This window comes from Phyllobates terribilis, unplaced genomic scaffold, assembly GCF_046119375.1.
Source record: "Phyllobates terribilis strain yellow unplaced genomic scaffold, ASM4611937v1 Scaffold_10__3_contigs__length_209671492, whole genome shotgun sequence".
Lineage (NCBI taxonomy): Eukaryota > Metazoa > Chordata > Amphibia > Anura > Dendrobatidae > Phyllobates > Phyllobates terribilis.
In genome coordinates this window covers 178,959,811-178,980,753 of record NW_027362770.1, presented here as the reverse complement: position 1 = coordinate 178,980,753, position 20,943 = coordinate 178,959,811, and the positions used below count along the sequence as shown (strand labels likewise).

General features: G+C 44.6%; 1 protein-coding gene and 1 pseudogene across 3 annotated transcripts in view; both read left to right on the top strand.

Annotated features, from left to right (window-relative positions):
* The window catches only part of LOC141164737 (uncharacterized), a 109,182-nt gene that overhangs the window by 86,559 nt on the left and 1,680 nt on the right, over positions 1–20,943 (top strand). Inside the window, exon 1 of one of the 3 annotated variants that reach the window (XR_012250940.1) lies at positions 2,928–3,243. The exons of the other annotated variants lie outside the window; for them this stretch is intronic. The gene's annotated coding sequence lies outside the window, so the exon portion shown is untranslated. Of the gene's footprint in view, positions 1–2,927; positions 3,244–20,943 lie in introns of those variants that run through there. 3 annotated transcript variants of the gene reach the window in all.
* LOC141164731 (E3 ubiquitin-protein ligase TRIM39-like) lies at positions 3,733–5,970 on the top strand (annotated as a pseudogene).

Here is a 20,943-nt window from a genome sequence, read left to right as displayed (position 1 = left end):
ATTGCGAAGCCATTAACTTCCCTTACCCAGGGGTATCCGCCTTCCGGGAGGACAGCCCACTCCTCAAGGTCAGGAAAGAGAGTCTACTTCCGAGTTAATGAACTTTTTGGGAAAAGATGGACATCTGTATGCGATGAGGCATTCGAGAAACTGAAGTCATGTTTGACCCAAACTCCAGTGTTGGCCTATGCAGACCCCAGTAAACCATATGTGTTACATGTATATGCTTCTCTCGATGGACTAGGAGGGATTCTCTACCAGGACCATGATGGCTGTCTGCATCCCGTTTACTACATTAGTCGAGGATTGACTCCCAGTGAACGCAACTACCCAGCTCACAAACTGGAGTTTCTGGCTCTGAAATGGGCTTTAGTGGACACGCTGCATGACTACCTCTATGGGGTACACTTCATGGTTCATACCGACAACAATCCATTAACCTACGTGAGAACCACAGCAAAACTGGATGCCACGGGGTACCGGTGGCTTGCCGCACTCTCTTTGTACGATTTCAGCTTAAAATATCGACCAGGGATCAGTAACATTGATGCAGACACACTTTCTCGCCTGCCTAGGGAACCCTTAAATGAGGAAGAAGAAGGAGGATGGATAGAGGTCCCTGCCCCTGAGGTGAAGACTCTGTGCCATAGACATCAAACTAATGCCCTCCCTATGCAGTGCTGTGCTAAATTCTTAGGAGTATCCAATGAAGCGCTCCCGTTGTTGTACTGCCGAGTGACAAATGTGAATTCAGACTCTCTCCCTCAACTGACTCTTAATCAAGTCAGAAAGGCGCAGCAGGAGGATCGATCAGTGGGGGTAGTCCGATGGTGGGTTAAGAGGGGCTGGAGGCCTGAAAAGAATGCATTAAGAACAGAGGAGTCTGTCCTGCTGACTCGGCAGCTAGAGTCTCTAGTAGTAAGAAATGGACTACTATACCGGGAGGCAAAGTGCCAGAAGGGAGGAGTCCGCAGACAGCTGGTGTTACCCATTCGATTTCGGAGGATGGTCATGAAGTCCCTGCATGATGACCATGGACATCTTGGCATCGAAAAGACCATGAGTCTTGTGGCCGACCGATTTTACTGGCCTCGCATGGAAGCGGATATTGAAGAATACTGCAAATCATGCTCCCGGTGTGTGTTGAGAAAAACCTTGCCTTTGAGAACAGCCCCCCTTGTGAACATTACCAGTGATGGCCCACTTGAGCTAGTGTGCATTGATTTCCTCTCCATCGAGCCTGATGAAAGCAATGTCAGTAATGTGTTAGTGGTCACTGACCATTTCACCCGATATACTCAAGCCTACCCCACTAAAGATCAAAGGGCAATTAAGGTGGCAAAAACACTATGGGAGAAGTTCTTTGTACATTACGGGCTGCCTGCCCGCATCCATACCGATCAAGGAAGAGATTTCGAAAGTAGACTAATCAAGGAGCTATGCGCTCTCTGTGGGATCAAGAAATTCAGAACCACACCATATCACCCCCAAGTGGACCCTCAACCTAAGAGATTCAATCGTACCCTTCTGAACATGTTAGGCACGTTGGATCCCAGGAAAAAGGGACACTGGAGCAGGCATGTGAGCCAGTTGGTTCATGCCTACAATTGCACCACAAATGAGTCAACTGGATACTCTCCTTAATTCCTCATGTTTGGAAGAAAAGCCCAGCTACCAGTGGATATTAGTTTTGGGACATCCATTGAGCGTTCTAATGGGAAGACCTACTTAAAATATGTGTCCCAGCTAAAAGAAGATTTGACAAAAGCTTACAGATTGGCAGAGCAGGCCTCTGGTCGGTCAGGGAAGCGCAATAAGACTCGCTACGACTTAGAGTTCGAGAACAAGTTTTACTGCCTGGAGATAGAGTCCTTATTCAACTTCTGGGCCTTCCTGGGAAGCACAAGCTTGCTGATCGGTGGTGTCCTGACCCTTATGTGGTGATGAAGAAGCTGCCCGGTGTCCCGGCCTACAGAGTGAAGCCAGAGAAAGGGGGCGGAGCTGTCAAAACCTATCATCGACACCATCTGTTGCCTGTGGGAAAAAACATCCCTTTACCCCCATTGCCAGCTCAAGGAGGTCATACAACCCTTCCGTGCAATAGGAGAAGTCGTAGGTGTCAAAAACCACCCCAGCCTTGGGTTGCCTCAGGAGGAAGTGACAGCGAGTCTGGGGATGAATGGGGACCCGACGGTCAATGGAGCTACAGGTGGACCGAGGACACAGGCCCCATGGGCGCGGACCCTGTAAACCAGACTCCTGAAGTGGAAACAAAGAAAAAGGTCATTTGTCAGGAGGCGAGTGCGCTCTGCCCACAATTGGGGGAAAGTTCAGAAGAGGGACATTTATTGAATGAAGAGATCCACCTGGAGGAGCCCGTTCTTGAGAGACAAAAGTCGGGGGCTGAGGAGGGGGCCCCCTCAGTACACACTCGTCCCAAACGGGACACTAGGCCACCCATGATGTTGACCTATGATAGAATGGGACATACCACTGAGGTCCCCAGGCTGATACACCCTAATTCAAATTCTGTTTGGCCTTATTTCCCGGTATCTCCCATGTGTCCAGGAGGTGGTTTGTGTGCATGTAAATTTGGTGTTAGTCAGGATGCCTTAACCCCCATTCATGTTTCAGGTGGTGAGTTCTCATGTCTTGATGGGACACTTTCAATGGCTCACCAGGGGGAGAATGTAACACCTGCACCGGGAACTGTTAGAGCCGTTGCTGGTATACTGGGACTTACAGACACTAAGAAGAGCTATGCAGCTGCTGTTAAACAGGAACCTACAGACATTAATCGTTTTTCCCCTGAGCTGCAGTGGACTACAATTCCCAGGGACCCTTGTTTCAGTCAGATGACACAGTCTGGAAGGAATGAAGGAGAGAGAGTGGATTGGATGAGGAGGGACTTGGGGGAGGGAGCTGGGCAGAAAGTGAAAGTAAAAGTTCAGAGGGAAAGGAGCGTAGCAGCCTGCTGTGAAAGACAGAGCGCTGTGGATTTGTATTCCTCTACGCTGCAGAGTGTTGCCGGCCCCTCTGATATACCCGCGCTGCTGGAGAGAGCGCGGCCTTGTCACCCTGTGAAGCAAGTGACATCAAGGACTCGGAGAGTTCTGCCAGCACTCCCACCATATAAAGGCCTGAATCCTGCCGCCCCAGCTGGTGTCCAGAGAACCATCCGACCGTTTGAGACGCACCATGAGTGCCCTTCTGAGACTTGTGGTTCTACCAGCGCTATTTACAGTGAGTACACTACAACCCAGACTATTGACATTAATATTCATCTAAGTGCACCAACGGTTCTAATTTGCGCGCCAACATCCACGGCAACTGGGCCCCAATGTTTGGACTGAGTTAATACAAAAAGGGAAAACCTGCTACGTTATATTTGCAGGGTCGGAGTAGAAGTAGATTGTGATGTGTATATGACTTTTATAGAGCACCGTTACTTGTATTGTATGTTATTCCTTTAAACCCACCTCAATTCTGCTGCATAGTAATAAACCTGTTAAACGGTTTTACTCCTGTTCCCTGTGTGTGTACTGAGCTGTGGCAGGGGCTTCCCGAATCAGTCCCTGGCAGAAGATAACCGTCCTTCTGCAGTCCCAGAGAGAGCTCCAATCAAGATTCGGGTGGAGGCACTGCGCCCTAGAGAGGTGAGACCCCCCATAACAACCAACGTACCGTGGTAGCCCTAAAGGGGTGTTACAGTTACAAAGCAGGAAGAGATGCGTGAAGGAAATTCCCCTCTTCTAGTCTGTAAATATGTACCTCAGGAGACCAAACAGTCTATGATAAAGAAAGATACGCTGGAACACACCCTGCTGCCGATAGCGTAGGTCACATTTGTGGTCTTTGCTTCTAAACAGTGGGAACCTCCATGGCATACATTAATTTGAGAGAAGAGCTGCTCTGCTCCATCTGTCTGAGCACTTGTACAGATCCTGTAACCCTGCAATGTGGACACAACTTCTGCCGGGTCTGTATTCGCTGTGTGCTGGATACACAGGACGAGTCTGGAGATTATTCCTGTCCTGGATGCAGAGCAAATTTTCAAGACCGTCCTGCATTAATGAGGAATATAAATCTACATAATGTAGCAGAACATTTCATGTCTACTCATCCACATCAGAAGGAAATCTGCTGCACTTACTGTACTCACTCTTCTGTACCGGCCATTAAATCCTGTCTACTGTGTGAGTCTTCTCTGTGTGATAATCACCTGAGAGTTCACAGTAAGGCAGCAGAACACGTCCAAACCGAGCCCAGCACTTTTCTGGAGAAAAGGAAATGCTCTGTTCATAATAGGGTCCTGGAATATTACTGCACTGAGGACGCTGCTTGTATCTGTGCGTCATGCAGTTTGGCCGGAGAACACTGGGGACACCGGGTGGAGATGTTGGATGAGGCCTCTGAGAAGAAGAAGAAGAAACTTGGAAATGTTTTACAGAAACTGATCACAAAGAGAAAGAAGACAGAGGAAAAAGTCCAGTGTCTTAAGGAACATTGGAGAAAAGCCCAAGAAAAAGTGGTTGGAGAAGTCGAGAGAGTCACTGCCCTGTGTACAGACATCAGGAGACGGGTGGATGACCTGGAGAAGAAGGTCCTGAGTGAGATCTCCATGCGAGAAGAGAAGGTGTCACTGTCACTGTCTAATGAGATCCAGAAGGTGGAAAGAAAGAAGGTCAAGCTGTCCAAGAAGATGAAACACATTGAGGAGCTGTGTAACACAACGGATCCACTGACTGTTTTACAGGATCCAGATACATGTGACTTGTGTGATCTTGAGGAGGATGGAGGTGATGCTGACACAGGAGGACATGATGGAGGTGATGAGGGCACAGGGGGACATGATGGAGGCAATGAGGACACAGGAGGACATGATGGAGGTGATGAGGACACAGGGGGACATGACGGAGGCGATGAGGACACAGGAGGACATGATGGAGGTGATGAGGACACAGGAGGACATGATGGAGGTGATGAGGACACAGGGGGACATGATGGAGGTGATGAGGACACAGGAGGACATGATGGAGGTGATCGGGGTGTGGAGCTGATCTCACACATATCACACACATTATCTGCTATGATAAGAGATATAAATGTGATCTTCTATGTGCAGGATCCTGCAGACATATTACTGGGTGTAAACACGGCTGGTAATGATCTCATTATATCAGATAATCTGAAAATTGCAACCTGGACGAGAATAACACAGAATCGTCCAGAAACAGCAGAGAGATTCCAGGATTATCAGGTGATGAGCAGGAGGGGATTTACCTCAGGACGACATTACTGGGATGTGGAGATCAGTAGATCAGGATGGTGGATGGTGAGGATGTCTTATCCCAGTATAGACAGGTTGGGTTGGTCATACATTGGATATAATGACAAGTCATGGTGTTTATGTGGAGGGTGGGAGTTTAATAATCAGTATTTAGTAATAATGAGACATGACAGTAAAGTGATCCAGTTACATCACCAGATCTCCAGTTATAGAGTCAGGATATGTCTGGATTATGAGGCCGGGCAGCTGTCCTTTTATGATCTGTGTGACCCCCATCAGACACTTACACACCTTCACTGCCACCTTCATCGAGCCCCTTCATGCTGTGTTATATGTATGGGGAGGTTTTATAAGGATATCCGGGAGGAGGAGCTGAGGAATCATCGTCATTTTAGAACACAACTACTGGGATAGTGATGATAGAATTGATGAAAGTTAAAGAGGTTGCCCACTACTTTTACATTGATGGCCTATCCTTAGAATAGGTCATCAATGTCTGATCAGCCAAGGTTCGACACTGAAATCAATAGGAGGCGGATGTGCAGTATCCTACGGAACCCACTACAAGTAGACTTCCACCTCCGCAGGTGAGTACTTCCAGACGGTGTCCGCCTATACCGGTAACAGCTGATCGGCGGGGATGCCGAGTGTCGGACCTCGGCCAATCAGACATCGATGACCTATCCTAAGGATAGGCCATCATTGTAAAAGTAGTGGACAACCTCTTTAAGACTTTGAGATACAGTAGTAGGAGAAGTTGAAGGGGTTTTCCCACTAACGAAGGTATATTTTAATCAATAGATCTTGGAATAATAATGCGTTCCACCATTGGATGTGTTTAAATAAAATGTTCCTGTGCTGAGATAATCTTATAAATCTGCCCCTGCTGTGTACTGTGTAATGTCCGTGTCTGGCCGTACAGTCTGATCATACCACAACTCCTGGGCATGGGAGGACGCAAAAGAGAGTATACAGACAGGACAGCAGGGGATCGCTGCTGATTCTTTTTGTGAGTTAAAACATTTTCCTGCCTGTTGTTAAACAATACTTTACCTCAGAGAAAGAATCAGCTGTGATCCCCCTGCTGTCCTGTCTGTATACTCTTTTCCACGCCCCCCCTGCCCAGGAGATGTGGTATGATTAGACCATGTTCCTGCACAGTCAGACACAGCCATTACACAGTACACAGCAGGGGCACATTTATAAGATTATCTCAGCACAGGAACATTTTATTTAAACACATCCAATTGTGGAACTTATTATAATTCCAAGATCAATTGATTAAAATAAACTTTTGTTCGTTGGAAAACCCCTTTAAGTTTAATTTTATTTATTTCTTCAGCACCATTTTTTACTGCCAGCACTGCATCCATAATAACTGAGATATAACTAGGGGAAAGTGTCATGACGAGGTGCTATAACTGCTGTAATCATTAGTCCGACCTGAATAATATTCTATAATGTAAATTCCACTATGTTTTGCTATATTTTTTTTAAAAAATTGCTGATAAAGTTTATAACCTTTTTTCTCAAGAGTCCCTCAAATAAGACAGGCTTCATTTTGACTCTATTAGTGATGAGCACAAGTGCTTGTTACTCGACTTTGCCTAGGGTGCTCGGGTGTGCGCCTAGTATTCGTGGGTACATACCCGAGTTTGAGTCCCTGCAGCTGCATTTTTCGTCAGCAAAATCGAGTAACGAGCACTTGCACTAGTCATCACTACTCTCTATGACTATGTTAAGTAATTAATATAGGCCTTGAATTACTCCATAATGTGCCTGCCTGGTTCTTAACCATGGTTAGACTCTGTTCACATCTGCACTGGAGGTTCTGTGCTGGGTTTCGCCTGAGTGGCGCTTTATGCAGCACCATATTTTCCAGTAAAAGTTTAATCTAAAAACATCGTAAAGATCCCTGTACTCCCCTGATTTTGCCACTCTTTTCCATTTTGCATTGCATCACTCGATTTCAGAGATATTCAAATTTGTTTCTGTGGAAGCCCAGTATGTGAAATCTCCGCTTTGCAGTCCAACTGGGCTTTTCTTTAGGCTATGTTCACACGTTGCATTTTTGTTGCGTTTTTTTTCTGCAGGCAAAACCTACTCTCTTGGCAGTAAAGAAGCTGCTTACAAAAAGCAGGTTTTGCTGCGTTTTTTGCTGCGTTTTTCCAGATCCCAAAGTTCAGCTTTGCTTCCACCACAGAAGCATGAACACAGGTCACCAATGCAAGACGTATGTGAAACCATAAAACCATTTTTGGAAAAAAGGGCAATTTGGTCAAATTATATAGTGGGAAAAGAATTTTATGTCTGAAAAAATAGTGACTATTCTGAACAAAAAAGTTAATGAAAAAATACAGAATTACAAATGTAACATTGGGGGGAGATGAGTTGGTCGGGAATAGTTTACCTGAGACATTGGCAGAGCATTGGGTTTATAGGACACTGTTTACTTTCAAACTTTGGTCAGCCCTTGAGTTGCTCAGGTATTGTTCAATTTCACACCTTGGTAGGCCAATGTTTACTTTGCACACATGACTGATTTAACCACTTTAAAGCCCATGACGTAGTAATACGCGTCTGTGCTCTGGGCTTTAAGAGCCTGACCCGTATTAGTACGTCATCGCGATCGATTGTCACAGCTGACACCCGGTACTATGTGCAGGGAGCGGTCCCACACCGCTCCCGGCACATTAACCCCCGCAATGCTGCGATCGAAGTCGATCGCAGCATTGCGGTGGCAAGGGGAGGTGATCGGTATACTCACCTCCTCTTCCTGCCTCCAGCGCTGTCTGCCGCGGCTTCCCGGGTGTTGCCATGACCACCCGATGTCGGCATGACAACATCTGGGTCACCAGGCAGCAGGAACATTGTTTGGTCATGCGCAGTGCACGACCAAACAATCTTCTCACTGTGCAGCGCTGACAGCCTGCATAGCACAGGGATGGTGCTGCATCCCTATGCTATGCAGGCGATCAGATAAAAAAAGTTAAAGTCCCAGAGTGGGACAAAGTAAAAAAGTTTAAAAACTCTCAGAAAGTGAAAAAAAAAAAAAAAAAATTGTAAAAATATAAAAATAAAAAATATAATCCACCAAAAATAAAAATATAATGTACCCATCAATAAATATTATTATGAAAAAAAAGCAAACAAACAATAAAAGTACACATATTTGGTATCGCCGCGTCCGAAACGACCTGACCTATAAAACTGTCCCACTAGTTAACCCCTTCAGTGAACACGGTAAAAAATTAAAATAAAAAACAAAGCAAAAAACGATGCTTTATCATCATACCGCAAAAGAAAAAATGGAATAACACGCGATCAAAAAGACGAATATAAATAAAAATGGTACAGCTGAAAATGTCATCTTGTCCCGCAAAAAACAAGCTGCCATACAGCTCCATCATCTGAAAAATCAAAAAGTTATAGCTTTCAGAATAAAGCGATGCAAAAAAAAATATTTTTCTATAAAATAGCTTTTATTGTGTAAAAGCGCCAAAACATAGAAAAACTATATAAATGTGGTACCGTTGTAAACGTACTGACCCAAAGAATAAAGCTGCCTTATCAATTTTACCACACGCGGAACACAATAAAAAAAAAAAAAAAAAAAACAATTCCTGAATTGTTGGTTTTTGTTTATTCTGCCTCCCAAAAATCGGAATAGAAAGCGATCAAAAAATGTCACGTGCCTGAAAATGACACCAATAAAAATGTCAACTCATCCCGCAAAAAACAAGCCGTCACATGACTGTCTGCCAAAATCTGGAAAAATTATAGCTCTCAAAATATGGCGATGCAAAAACTAGATTTTACAAAAAATGCGTCTTTTAGTGTGTGACAGCTGTCAATCATAAAAACCCCACATGATTCTGGTATCACTGTAATCGCACCGACCCGAAGAATAAAGTCGTCTAATCACTTATACCGCACGAGGAACGGCGTAAAAAAATAAACTCTCGGGTTAGGGTTGTGCTAGGGTTAGGGCTGGGGTTGGGGTTAGGGTTGGGAATTTTTTCAAAAGTAAGAAAAAAAGATGACGATATGGCGATTAGTGTTGAGCGCAAGTGCTCGCTACTTGAGTTTGCATCGGGTGCTCTGGTGTGCATTGAGTATCGTGGGTATTTGAGTGACATGCTCGAGTCTCCGCCCCATATGCTTCGTGGCCAAAAAAACTTTGCGGGGATTGCCTGCCATGCACGAGCGATCCCCGCATGTTTTTTTTTTTGGGTGTCTAATAACCGTGAAACATGCGGGGCAGGGTCTCAAGCATGTCACTCGAGCACATGCAGTACATGGTGCATACCTGAGTACCCGATGCAAACTCAAGTAGCGAGCACTTGCGCTCAAGACTAATGACAACTTATTCAATATGATGACCTAATGTTATCAAATTCTGTGTCGTACCTCTGGGTTCAAAATGTTCACTATACCCCTTGATAAAATCCTTGAGGGGTCTAGTTTCCAAAATGGGGTCACTTGTGGGGGGTTTCCACTGTTTAGGCACACAGGGGCTCTCCAAACGCGACATGGTGTCCGCTAACAAATTGAATGGAAAATCGGCTCAAATTGTTAGCGGACACCATGTTGCGTTTGGAGAGCCCCTGTGTGCCTAAACATTGGAGCTCCCCCACAAGTGACCCCATTTTGGAAACTAGACCCCCCAAGGCACCTATCTAGATGCATAGTGAGCACTTGGAACCCCCAGGTGCTTCACAAATTGATTCGTAAAAAATGAAAAAGTGGGAAAAAAACCACTTTTTTATTTTTACGGATTAATTTGTGAAGCACCTGGGGGTTCAAAATGCTCACCACCCATCTAGATAAGTTCCCAGGGGGGGTCTAGTTTCCAAAATGGGGTCACTTGTGGGGGGTTTCCACTGTTTAGGCACATCAGGGGCTCTCCAAATGCAACATGGTGTCCGCTAATTATTCAAGCAAATTTTACAATCGAAAATTCAAATGGCGCTCCTTCCCTTCCAAGCCATGCCGTGCGCCCAAACAGTGTTTTTTCCCCACATATGGGGTATCTGCGTGCCCAAGGGAAATTGCACAACAAATTTTGGGGTCCATTTTTTCCTGTTACCCCTGCAAAAATAAAAAAAATTGGGTCTAAAGTAACATTTTTGTGAAAAAAGTTAAATGTTCATTTTTTTTCTTCCACATTCCAAAAATTCCTGTGAAGCACCTGAAGGGTTAATAAAGTTCTTGAATGTGGTTTTGAGCACCTTGAGGGGTGCAGTTTTTAGAATGGTGTCACTTTTGGGTATTTTCTGTCATAAAGACCTCTCAAAGTGACTTCAAATGTGATGTGGTCCCTAGAAAAATGGTTTTGTAAATTTTGTTGGAAAAATGAGAAATCGCTGGTCTTTTAACCCTTATAGCTCCATAACCAAAAAAAATTTTGGTTCCAAAATTGTGCTGATGTAAAGTAGACATGTGGGAAATGTTATTTATTAACTATTTTGTGCGACATATCTCTCTGATTTAAGGGCATAAAAATTCAAATTTTGAAAATTGCTAAATTTTCACCAAATTTCCGCTTTTTTCACAAATAAATGCAAGAGATATCGAAGAAATTTTACAACTATCATGAAGTACAATATGTCACGAAAAAACAATCTCAGAATCAGGGGGATCCGTTGAAGCGATCCAGAGTAATTACCTCATAAAGTGACTGTGGTCAGAATTGTAAAAATTGGCCTGGTCATTAACGTTCAAACCACCTTGGGTTGTAAAGGTGTTAATTAAACTGTACTAATCCTAATTAATTTGTACTAATCCTAAACTGCCATTCTCAGGTGATGAGACCAAGACATTATGGTTTAACCTTGGGAAAATCACAAAAATAAATGGGTTTTACATACAGCTGTACCTGCTTTTTTCACTAGAAACGCAGCAAAACCTGATACCTGAATTTTTGCACTTACTCATTGCTTCTATGGGTGAACAAATACTGCAAAAATGCTGAAAGAAGTGACATGCTGCAGTTTTCAAAAAAGCAGCAGTTTTCCAGTTGAGTCAGGAAAAAACAATGTGTGTGCATGAGAGTTCTGAAATCTCATAGCTTTTCCTAGTACTGTAAAATGCAGCATAAAATTTGCATAAAAACACAGCGGAGGAGAAAAACAGCAAAAAAACATCATGTGAACATAGCCTTAGAGTTTTCTTTGGGAGCATACACTTCCACCCCTTCCTCCCAGAGGCTGCCAATTACATCGCAGCATCTGAGACCAACAGACTAGTACTAGATCAGCTACCGTACATCATGCCACCCCACACCGTAATCCCGGGAGTAGGACCAGTTTGATATTCCCTAGTGGAGGTGTGGCACCCCAGAGGGTCTGGTTGCCACAGTGGTAGTAATACCATGTCTGGGAGCAAAACAGGAGTTTCCTGGTCAGGAACACATTACATGCAACACCTCCTGCCCCAGACCAGAAAGGGGAGCATCCTGCCCTTTATAACTGGATCTGGAGGCAGGGTTAGTCAGTCTAAGTCGGAGTCTAGTGTGAGGAGTCAAGTAAGACACGAAGGAGTAAAGAGCCAGGGACTGGAGCTGGAGTTAGCTCGTCCTGGATAGTATCCACAGAGGACTGGACGCCGGAGCCCTAGGCTGTGGGATACTTCAGGCCCAGCAGCAGATACCGCAGGGCAGGAGATTGCAGGTCTCCTGGCCCAACAGAAGCCCGGAGTCGCCAGCCATACGGGTGAGCACAGCGCGTTACACTCAGGGACGTGGGCTACAACACGACTAAAAGCAGGATAGCCAAAGAGTACAGTCAGAACGGCAGGCCTACAACTTCACCTGACCAGGAGGACTCTAGGATTGTTCCCAGACTGATCAGGCCCGCATCACTAGCCGGAACTCCCGTTGGGGCCCATATAATTGCCAACAGTAAAGACCCTGGGACTGCACTGCAAAGACTCCGTGTTGTCATTACTGATACCTTGCACTACTACCACCATCATCCATACACGCTGCCCTGAAGCTCCGCTCTTCCTGTGGGGAGTTACATCATCTTGCTGAACATACCACCAGCTTCAGCGGACTGCTCCACAGCGGCTGTTCCCAATAACCGCATTCCACAGGTGGCGTAGTCGGACTATACATAAACTACCCTGGTTTGACCGCCCTGGGTCACGGACCGGGTCGCTGCCACGGTGACTACAACCCCCAGCATCTACAAGGCCTGGCTCCGGGTGCCCCACGGCCCAGGGGGCATGTCAGAGGCATCTTCATGGTGTTGCCCTTGTGATCTCGTCAGATTAAAGGAATGGACATAATGATTCATTATGTGCTGCAAGTGAAATTAGATGTCACATACCAAGCCGAAAGCATCAAATAGTATCTACACAAAGCATTTACATGAAATACGAGCCAGATGTCTGGATACAGGAGCTCCATGGACTTTACACCACTGCTCTCAAAAGCCATCATGGTGGAGACTGGAGAGGAAGACAGCAATGGAGACTGGAATGGAGGTCCATCCTTTTCAGCGACAAGTCCTGCTTTTGACTTGGAGATAAAGATACGTGCAAAATTATAGCAGTCTAGCATCACTAATTTGTTTGGAAGAAAAGATCATATAACATAGGAAATCAATCACCACTAGGTGTAGGCAAGTAATGGGAAACCAACAGAATTAACAGTCATGACATGCATTCAGCTAATTCGGTGTAATTGACTCATTTAATGAAAGGGGGAGTGTTCTAATTAATAACAGTGTGGAGTTCAATTAGTGAGGTCATTTATTCTGTAAAGAAACAGGTGTTAATTATGGCCCTTATCTAAAGAAGTAGAGCAGCAAATGTTGTACCTGCTGGTTTTAGCCCTTGCTCAGTGAGTAAAATGGGTCGTTCCAGACATTGTACCGAAGGAGAAAGAACTTTGATCAAGATGTTGACTGGAGAGGGGAAAACATATAGTAATATAGTAACGTAGGTTGAATAAAGACCTAGGTCCACCAAGTTTAACCTTTCTCCCCCTATTGTACTCCGTACACAACCATTACACTAGCTTGCTAACTTATTGGGACTTGGTCTCACAAATGTATTATTATTACCATTTTTATTATTGCTGCACTACTACAATTAGAAATGTACCCGTGTATAAGTTTTTTAATTAGTTTTATCTTTTGTATTACTCTTGTGATTCTAATAATGGTATTGCTCAACTCCCTATGCCTAAATCTGTTGATCCAGAAGAAGGCAAAAACCCCAGGATACATTCTGCCAATTTGCATCACAGGGAAAAATTCCTTCTTGGATCAGTCCTAGAACCCTGGATCAAACCTAATTATGATACTAGTTGTATAATTACTATTATACTATTATCATATTAAGCATACTACTATAGGTGTAATATTTTGTCTAATTTAACTGTAACCCACAATGTTATGTGTATCAAGGAAATCCTCCAGCCCTTTTATGAAAGCTGTTATAATCTTGGCCATCACTACCTCTTGTGGTCGGGTATTCCACAGTCTGACTGCTCTGACTGTAAAGAACCCTTTCCTGTTTAGGTGCCAGAATCGTCTTTCTTCCACCCGTAATGAGTGCCCCCTGGTCCTTAGTATGGTCTTTGGAAGGAATAAGTCATGTGACAGTACTTTTTACTGACCACACATATATTTATACATGTAAATGAGATCCCCCTCTGAGGCGTTGTTTTTCTAAGCTAAACAAGCTCAACGTTTCCAACCTCTCCTCATATGAGAGGCCTCCATCCCTTGTAGTAATCTAGTTGCCGCCTTTTAACTGACTCTAACTTCTGAATATCCTTTTTAAAGTGTTGAGCCCAAAACTGGATCCAATATTCTAGATGTGGCCTCACCAGTGATTTATAAAGGGGCAACAGTACATTGGGATCGCAGGATTTTATTTCTCTTTTTATACATCCTAAAATCTTGTTTGCTTTTGCGGCAGCTGCTTGACATTGAGTACTGCTGCTCTGCTTACTTGTAACCAGGATACCCCATCCTCCTCCTGTTCTGTAGTCCCAAGTATACTCCCGTTTAATGTATATGCAGCAATAGGATTACTCCGTTCTTGGTGCATTACTCTACATTTATCTACATTAAGCCTCATCTGCCAAGTGTTTGCCCATTCACTCATCTTATCCAGATCGTTCTTCAATATCATAATGTCAATATCAGATTTTGATATTCTACATAGTTTGGTGTCGTCAGCAAAGACTGACGCTTTACTCTCAATCACATTCCCAAGGTTAAAGAGGTTAAAAAGAATCTGTCCTAGCACAGATCCCTGCCGCACCCCACTGCTGACTATGTCCCATTTAGAGAACCATTTATGACCATTTTTTTTTACTATAATTTAGCCAATTCCTTACTCATCTACATATAGTTCCCCCAAGTCCTTGCTTCTGTAGCTTCAGTATAAGACTGTTATGTGGTACATGTTACACGCACGCCGCTAGGTTCAGATAGGGCGAGACGGGTTTCATGAATTCGTTGGAATCCTGGGGGAACTGTTACTCAGGACGACCATAGGCTGCAGCTTCTATCAGGCACACAATAGACTCAGTTGCTGACCAGACACATCTGACAAGAGTCTTTTTCATCAGTTTAACAGTGGAATTTAATCTGAAGCACGGCCAGTGCAATTCAGGGATATGACAGCAACAATCTTCATTACAGTACAGTCTAATAAAGCAGGCACAGTAACGTCAGTTTCTTCAGTAGCATAATTCAGCACAGATTAGATCTCTTAGCAGCACACTTGTATGCATACACAAACACAGGCTTTTCCTTCACAAGGACTCACTAGTACACATCATTCTTTATCCTGCATGGAGATGGAGGGAGGGAGAGTTTGATGAGGGAGATGATCCCTATGACATGATTCCTTCCAGTCCTTATCTTTCTGCCTGATAATACTCCGCACTGTTAGCTCAGGGAGTCTATCTAGTTACATAGTTACATAGTTACATAGTTTATAAGGCCGAAAAAAGACAAGCGTCCATCCAGTTCAGCCTATTTCTTGTGCACTGCAGCTATTTCGTAGCGTTGATCCAGGGGAACGCAAAAAAAAAAAAAAAAAACCAAAAAAAACATGCGGTATAGGCCAATTGACATCATTGAGGAAAAAATTCACTTCCCGACACCAATCTGGATTAATTAACTATCACTAAGCATAAGATGTAATTTTATTGTTCTCAAGAAAGGCGTCCAGGCCTCTCTTGAACTCATTAAGTGAGTTGGACATCACCACTTCCTCTCCCAGAGAGTTCCAGAGTCTCACGGCTCTGACCGTAAAGAATCCCCTTCTATGCTGGTGTAGGAACCTCCTTTCCTCCAGACGCATAGTGTGCCCCCTCGTCTTTGTCACCATCCTTGGTATAAACAGGTCATGGGAGAGATCTCTGTACTGCCCCCTGATGTATTTATACATGTTTATGAGGTCTCCCCTAAGCCTTCTCTTTTCCAACGTAAATAGGCCTAATTTTGACAACCTCTCTGGGTATTCTAGTCCCTCCATTCCCTTTATTACCTTAGTCGCCCTCCTTTGTACCCTCTCTAGCTCCAATATGTCTTTCCTGAGCACCGGAGCCCAGAACTGTGCACAATATTCTAAGTGCGGCCTTACCAGCGCTTTATACAGAGGAAGAACAATGTTCTCATCATATGCCCCTATTCCTCTTCTGATGCATGCCATGACTCTATTTGCCTTCGCAGCTGCTGCCTGACACTGGGCACTCCAATTTAATTTGCTATTAACCAAGACGCCCAGGTCCTTCTCCATGTCACATTTCCCCAACGTTTTCCCATTTAATATGTATGGGTGACTGCTGTTTTTCTTTCCCATGTGCATGACCTTACATTTATCGGCATTGAACCCCATTTGCCATTTTTTGGCCCAACTCCCCAATTTATCTAAATCCTCCTGTAGCTGTGCCCTGTCCTCATCTGTGTTAACTACTTTACAAAGTTTAGTATCATCTGCAAATATTGCTATTTTACTATGCAACCCTTCCACTAGATCATTAATAAATTTATTAAATAATATAGGGCCCAAGACAGACCCTTGAGGCACCCCGCTAGTAACCCTGACACACCCTGAGCTTACTCCATTGATAACCACCCTCTGCTTTCTATCACTCCGCCAGCTATTTACCCACTTGCACACATTATCCCCCAGACCAAGCATTCTCATTTTATATACCAACCTTTTGTGTGGCACGGTATCAAACGCTTTGGAGAAGTCAAGGTCTACAACATCCACGGACTCTCCCCGGTCCAGCTGTGAGCTCACCTCCTCGTAGAAGGCGATCAGGAGCGATCCCTCATGAATCCATGTTGATATGGAGTTAGACAGTTATTATCATTAAGATATTCTACAATAGCATCTCTAAGAAATCCTTCAAACAATTTACCCACAACAGACGTTAAGCTGACTGGTCTATAGTTCCCAGGGTCACTTTTAGACCCCTTTTTGAATATTGGTACCACATTTGCTTGGCGCCAGTCTAGTGGGGCAGTCCCTGTCCATAAAGAGTGCTTGAATATAAGATACAGCGGTCTGTCTATTACATTACTTAATTCTTTTAGTACCCGGGGGTGTATGCCATCTGGGCCTGGTGACTTGTCTATTTTGATATTATTTAGGCGTTTCTGAACTTCCTCCTGGGTTAGGTGGGTGATATTTAGCGGGGGGTTTACTTTATCACTTTGCATTTCCTCCGATAAATTGTTTTCTTTTGTGAAAACAGTGGAGAAGAAGCTATTGAGTAGGTTTGCTTTACCCTCATCGCCCTCTATGATTTTACCCAGGTTATTTTTCAATGGGCCAACTCCATCAGTTTTAATCCTTTTACTGTTTATATAGTTAAAGAACAGTTTGGGATTCGTTTTACTTTCCTTGGCAATTAGTCTCTCTGTCTCCTCTTTTGCTATTCTTATTTGTTTCTTACAGATTTCTTCCTCGCTGCCTTCTTGTTTAAGTTTACCGAAAGCCCTTTTTTTGTTTTTCAAACCTGTGTGTCTTCCCTCCTGACCTGAATTCTGTTCCCTTGCCTTCTGTGAGATACAGATTATAAGCCACCTTTCTCTTCAGCTTCAGCCAGACAGTAAATAACTTCCCCACAATCCCCCTGGGGCTCTGCTAAACACTCCCTGTCTCCTGTAACTCTGTTAACCCCTCTAGTTGCTGGATACTTCTGGAGCACAACACTTCCTGTCTCCTGTGCTTGTGTTACTTCTAATAGTTGCTGGATGCTTTTGAAGCAACAGCACTACTTCTGCATGTCGCATACAGTATCAAATGCCTTTGCAAAGTCCAGATAAATCACATCCGCCGCATTACCAACATCCAAATTTGCACTTAGCTCATCATAGAACCCCATTTTTCATGAATCCTTGCTGATTAACATTTATTATACTATTCTCTGCGATATATCTTTGCAGGTCATCTCTTATGATGCCCTAATAAACTTTGCACACTACTGATGTCAGAGTTACTGGACAGTGGTTACCTGGATCCACCTTCTTACCTTTCTTAAATATCAGTACAACATCGGCTATCCGCTATCCTCCAATCCTGTGGCACCACCCCTGCTACAAGAGAGTCTTAAGAAAATGAGATTTTAAGATATAAAGAAGTGCAGAAAATAATTATTTGCTTCAATGCTTTAAAATGGCAAACAAAACCCGAAGCAGGAAAATAAATACTATCATCTGCATCGATCATATAATCACAGGAATGGCGAAGGAGCATCCAATGATCAGCTCTTGCAGATCATAGAAGATCTTCAGTTACCTGTGAATCCTGCAACCATCAAAAAAACGCCTATAACGCTGGCATCACTGCACGCTCCCCTCGTCCCCCAGCAGGAATGCCAACTTAATCACCGCCACGGTTCCCATCCCACACTCCCGCCTTCTCCGGCTGCTGCCCGGGTCTGCGCACCGCTCACAGGCCCCCGGGATCTGATCTTAGGGCACGTGCACATGCACTCCCTTCCTCTTAAAGGGACAGCACGCACTATCCTAAGGTTCCCCAGCCAGTGGCTGGGAGACACTTATTATTTAAGGCACCTTCACCTGATGGGAGGTGCCTGAGCAACCTTATTAGTTTGTTCCCTGCATGCTTGCTAGTTCTTGGGTCCCCAGTTTTTTAATACCTGCCAGTACCCGCTAGTTCCCGCTAGTGTCTGCCTGTACATGCTCGTACCTGCTTGTTCTTGCCTCTTTTCTGCCTGTCTTTGCTTGTGCCTTTCAGTGTACCTTCCTGCATCAGCCGCGCAGGTCTGCCTGCACCTCCCTGTGCCCACCTGTATACCAGACGTAACCGCCTTCACCTGTCTGTGCTCACATATATACCAGCCATACCCAGCACCAACTGCCTGTGCCCACCTGTATACCAGCCGTACCAGCCTGCACCTGCCTGTGCCTACCTGTACACCAGCCGTACCCACCTGCACCTGCCTGTGCCCACCTGTATGCAAGCCATACCTGCCTACACCTGCCTGTGCCCACCTGTATACCAGCCATACCCATCTGCACCTGTCTGTGCCCACCTATATACTAGTTGTACCCACCTGCACCTGCCTGTGCCCACCTGTATACCAGCCATAACTGCCTGCACCAGCCAGTGCCTGCCTGTCTACCAGTCATGCCCGCCAGCACCTGCCGCTCCTGGGTTCCTGCCGTGCCTGACTGTACCAGCTGAACTTTCCCTTCTTGGCCGTTGCAGGTTCCTGTCCCTTGGGGGTCAGCTGTTGTGCATCCAAGGTCAGTCCTGGTGTAGCACCTATTTTCACCCCTCCAGGCTCTCCTTGGATCTCAGCACAGTGGTTCCACCATTCCCATTACAACGCCTAAGTGAAGCCAAACTATTTGCAAGAAACCCTCGTAAAGTACCATTGCTGAAAAAAAGACGTGTGTTGAAAAGGTTAGTTTGCCAAAGAACACATTGACTGGCCTAAAGAGAAGATGTGCAACATTTTATGGATTGATCAGAGCAAGATTCTTCTTTCTGGGTCTAAAGGCCATAGACAGTTTGTGAGACAACCCATAAACACTGAATTTAAGCCACAGTACACTGTGAAGACTGTAGAACATAGAGGTGCAAGCAGAACGGTTTGGAGACATTTCTCATACTATGGATTAGGCCCATTTATCTCACATCAGGCACCATGGACCAGTTTGAATATATCAAAATACTGGAAGAGGTCATGTTGCCTTACGCTGAAGAAGAAATGCCCTTTAATTGGCTGTTTCAGCAGGACAACGACCCCATACACACATGCAAGCAAGAAACATCCTGGTTTCAGACCAGCAAGATTGATGATATGAAGTGGCCGTCCAATCTCCAGACCTCAATCCGATTGAGAATTTGTGGAGTGACATCAAAGATGCTGTTTTGATACAAAACCGAAGAATGCAAAAGAACTGTGGAATGTAGCGCAGTCAGCCTGGGCTGGAATATCTTTATTAATACAAATCACAGTAACAACAGTGTAAAACCATAAAATATTAATGCCAAATCTGACAGACACTCAATAACGTGTAAGGTGGGCAATGCAAGGCTATCCGATATGATGACAAAGCTCAATATATTACTGTATGTAGCGGCAGCTCTTCCCTCTGAGCTATTCAGCTTGCTTGTCAATTCCTTGCTAACCCAGATACTAGTACCTGGGTCCTTCCTGAGTGACTCCACCCTGTGTTGTTCCTGATTGGCGTCTTCCTGTGATTTCCTGATTAAACACCTTATACTGTATAAACCTGGCCTGCCACCTCCTTCTTTACGAAAGTATTCTGTTAGGAACTGACCTGGGTTGGAGTAGTGGTATTGCAAACTCTAGGGGAAGAACTGGCAGGTAGCGTAGTCAGGAATAGCCAGAGATTGGTACACAGGAAGAGCAGTATAGTTTGTAGGATAAGCAGGTTGCATAGTCAGGAATAGCCAGAGGTCAGTACATGGGAGCAGCAGTATAGTTTGAAGGATAAGCAGGTTGTGTAGTCAGGAATAGCCAGAGATCGGTACACAGGAACAGCTGTAGAGTCTTGAACGAGGCAGCAGGTGAAAGGAGAGCTTGATTAAAGGCTGGGAGCTCAATAATCTCGCAAGGAAGGAGGTGGCAGGCCAAGTTTATATAGCGTGTTAAACCAGGAAATCACAAGATGAAGCCAATCAGGAACAACACAGGTACTAGTATCTGGGTTAGCAAGGAACTGTCCAGCAAGCTGAATAGCTCAAAGGCAAGAACTGCCGCCTTGTGCACAAGAGTTGCTGGGTTTGAGTCCTGACAGTAGTAGTAGGCATAGTAAAAAGGTAAGATAACTCATATCAGGCCAAGTGGTGTAGAATTATATAGAGGGCAGTCTGCAATATAAGACATTGTAATACTAGCAGTGTGGAGAGAGCAATATGGGATAACCCAGAAGCAAAGCCCAAAAGTCAAGAGGCACCCAGACACCCCACAAATATCACTGTAGATCACAGCTTCATCAGGAAAAATGTGAGGGAGTAACACACATAGGGTCCAATATATACACAACACATTAGTTAAAACAATAGGTTACCGGTGGTTGTGGCACTTAATTGAGGAGAAGGAAGTCACACATGACAGTGCATGTGCTGGTCCACACTCAGCTTTCTTCTTCTCAATCAAGAGAGAAGACATG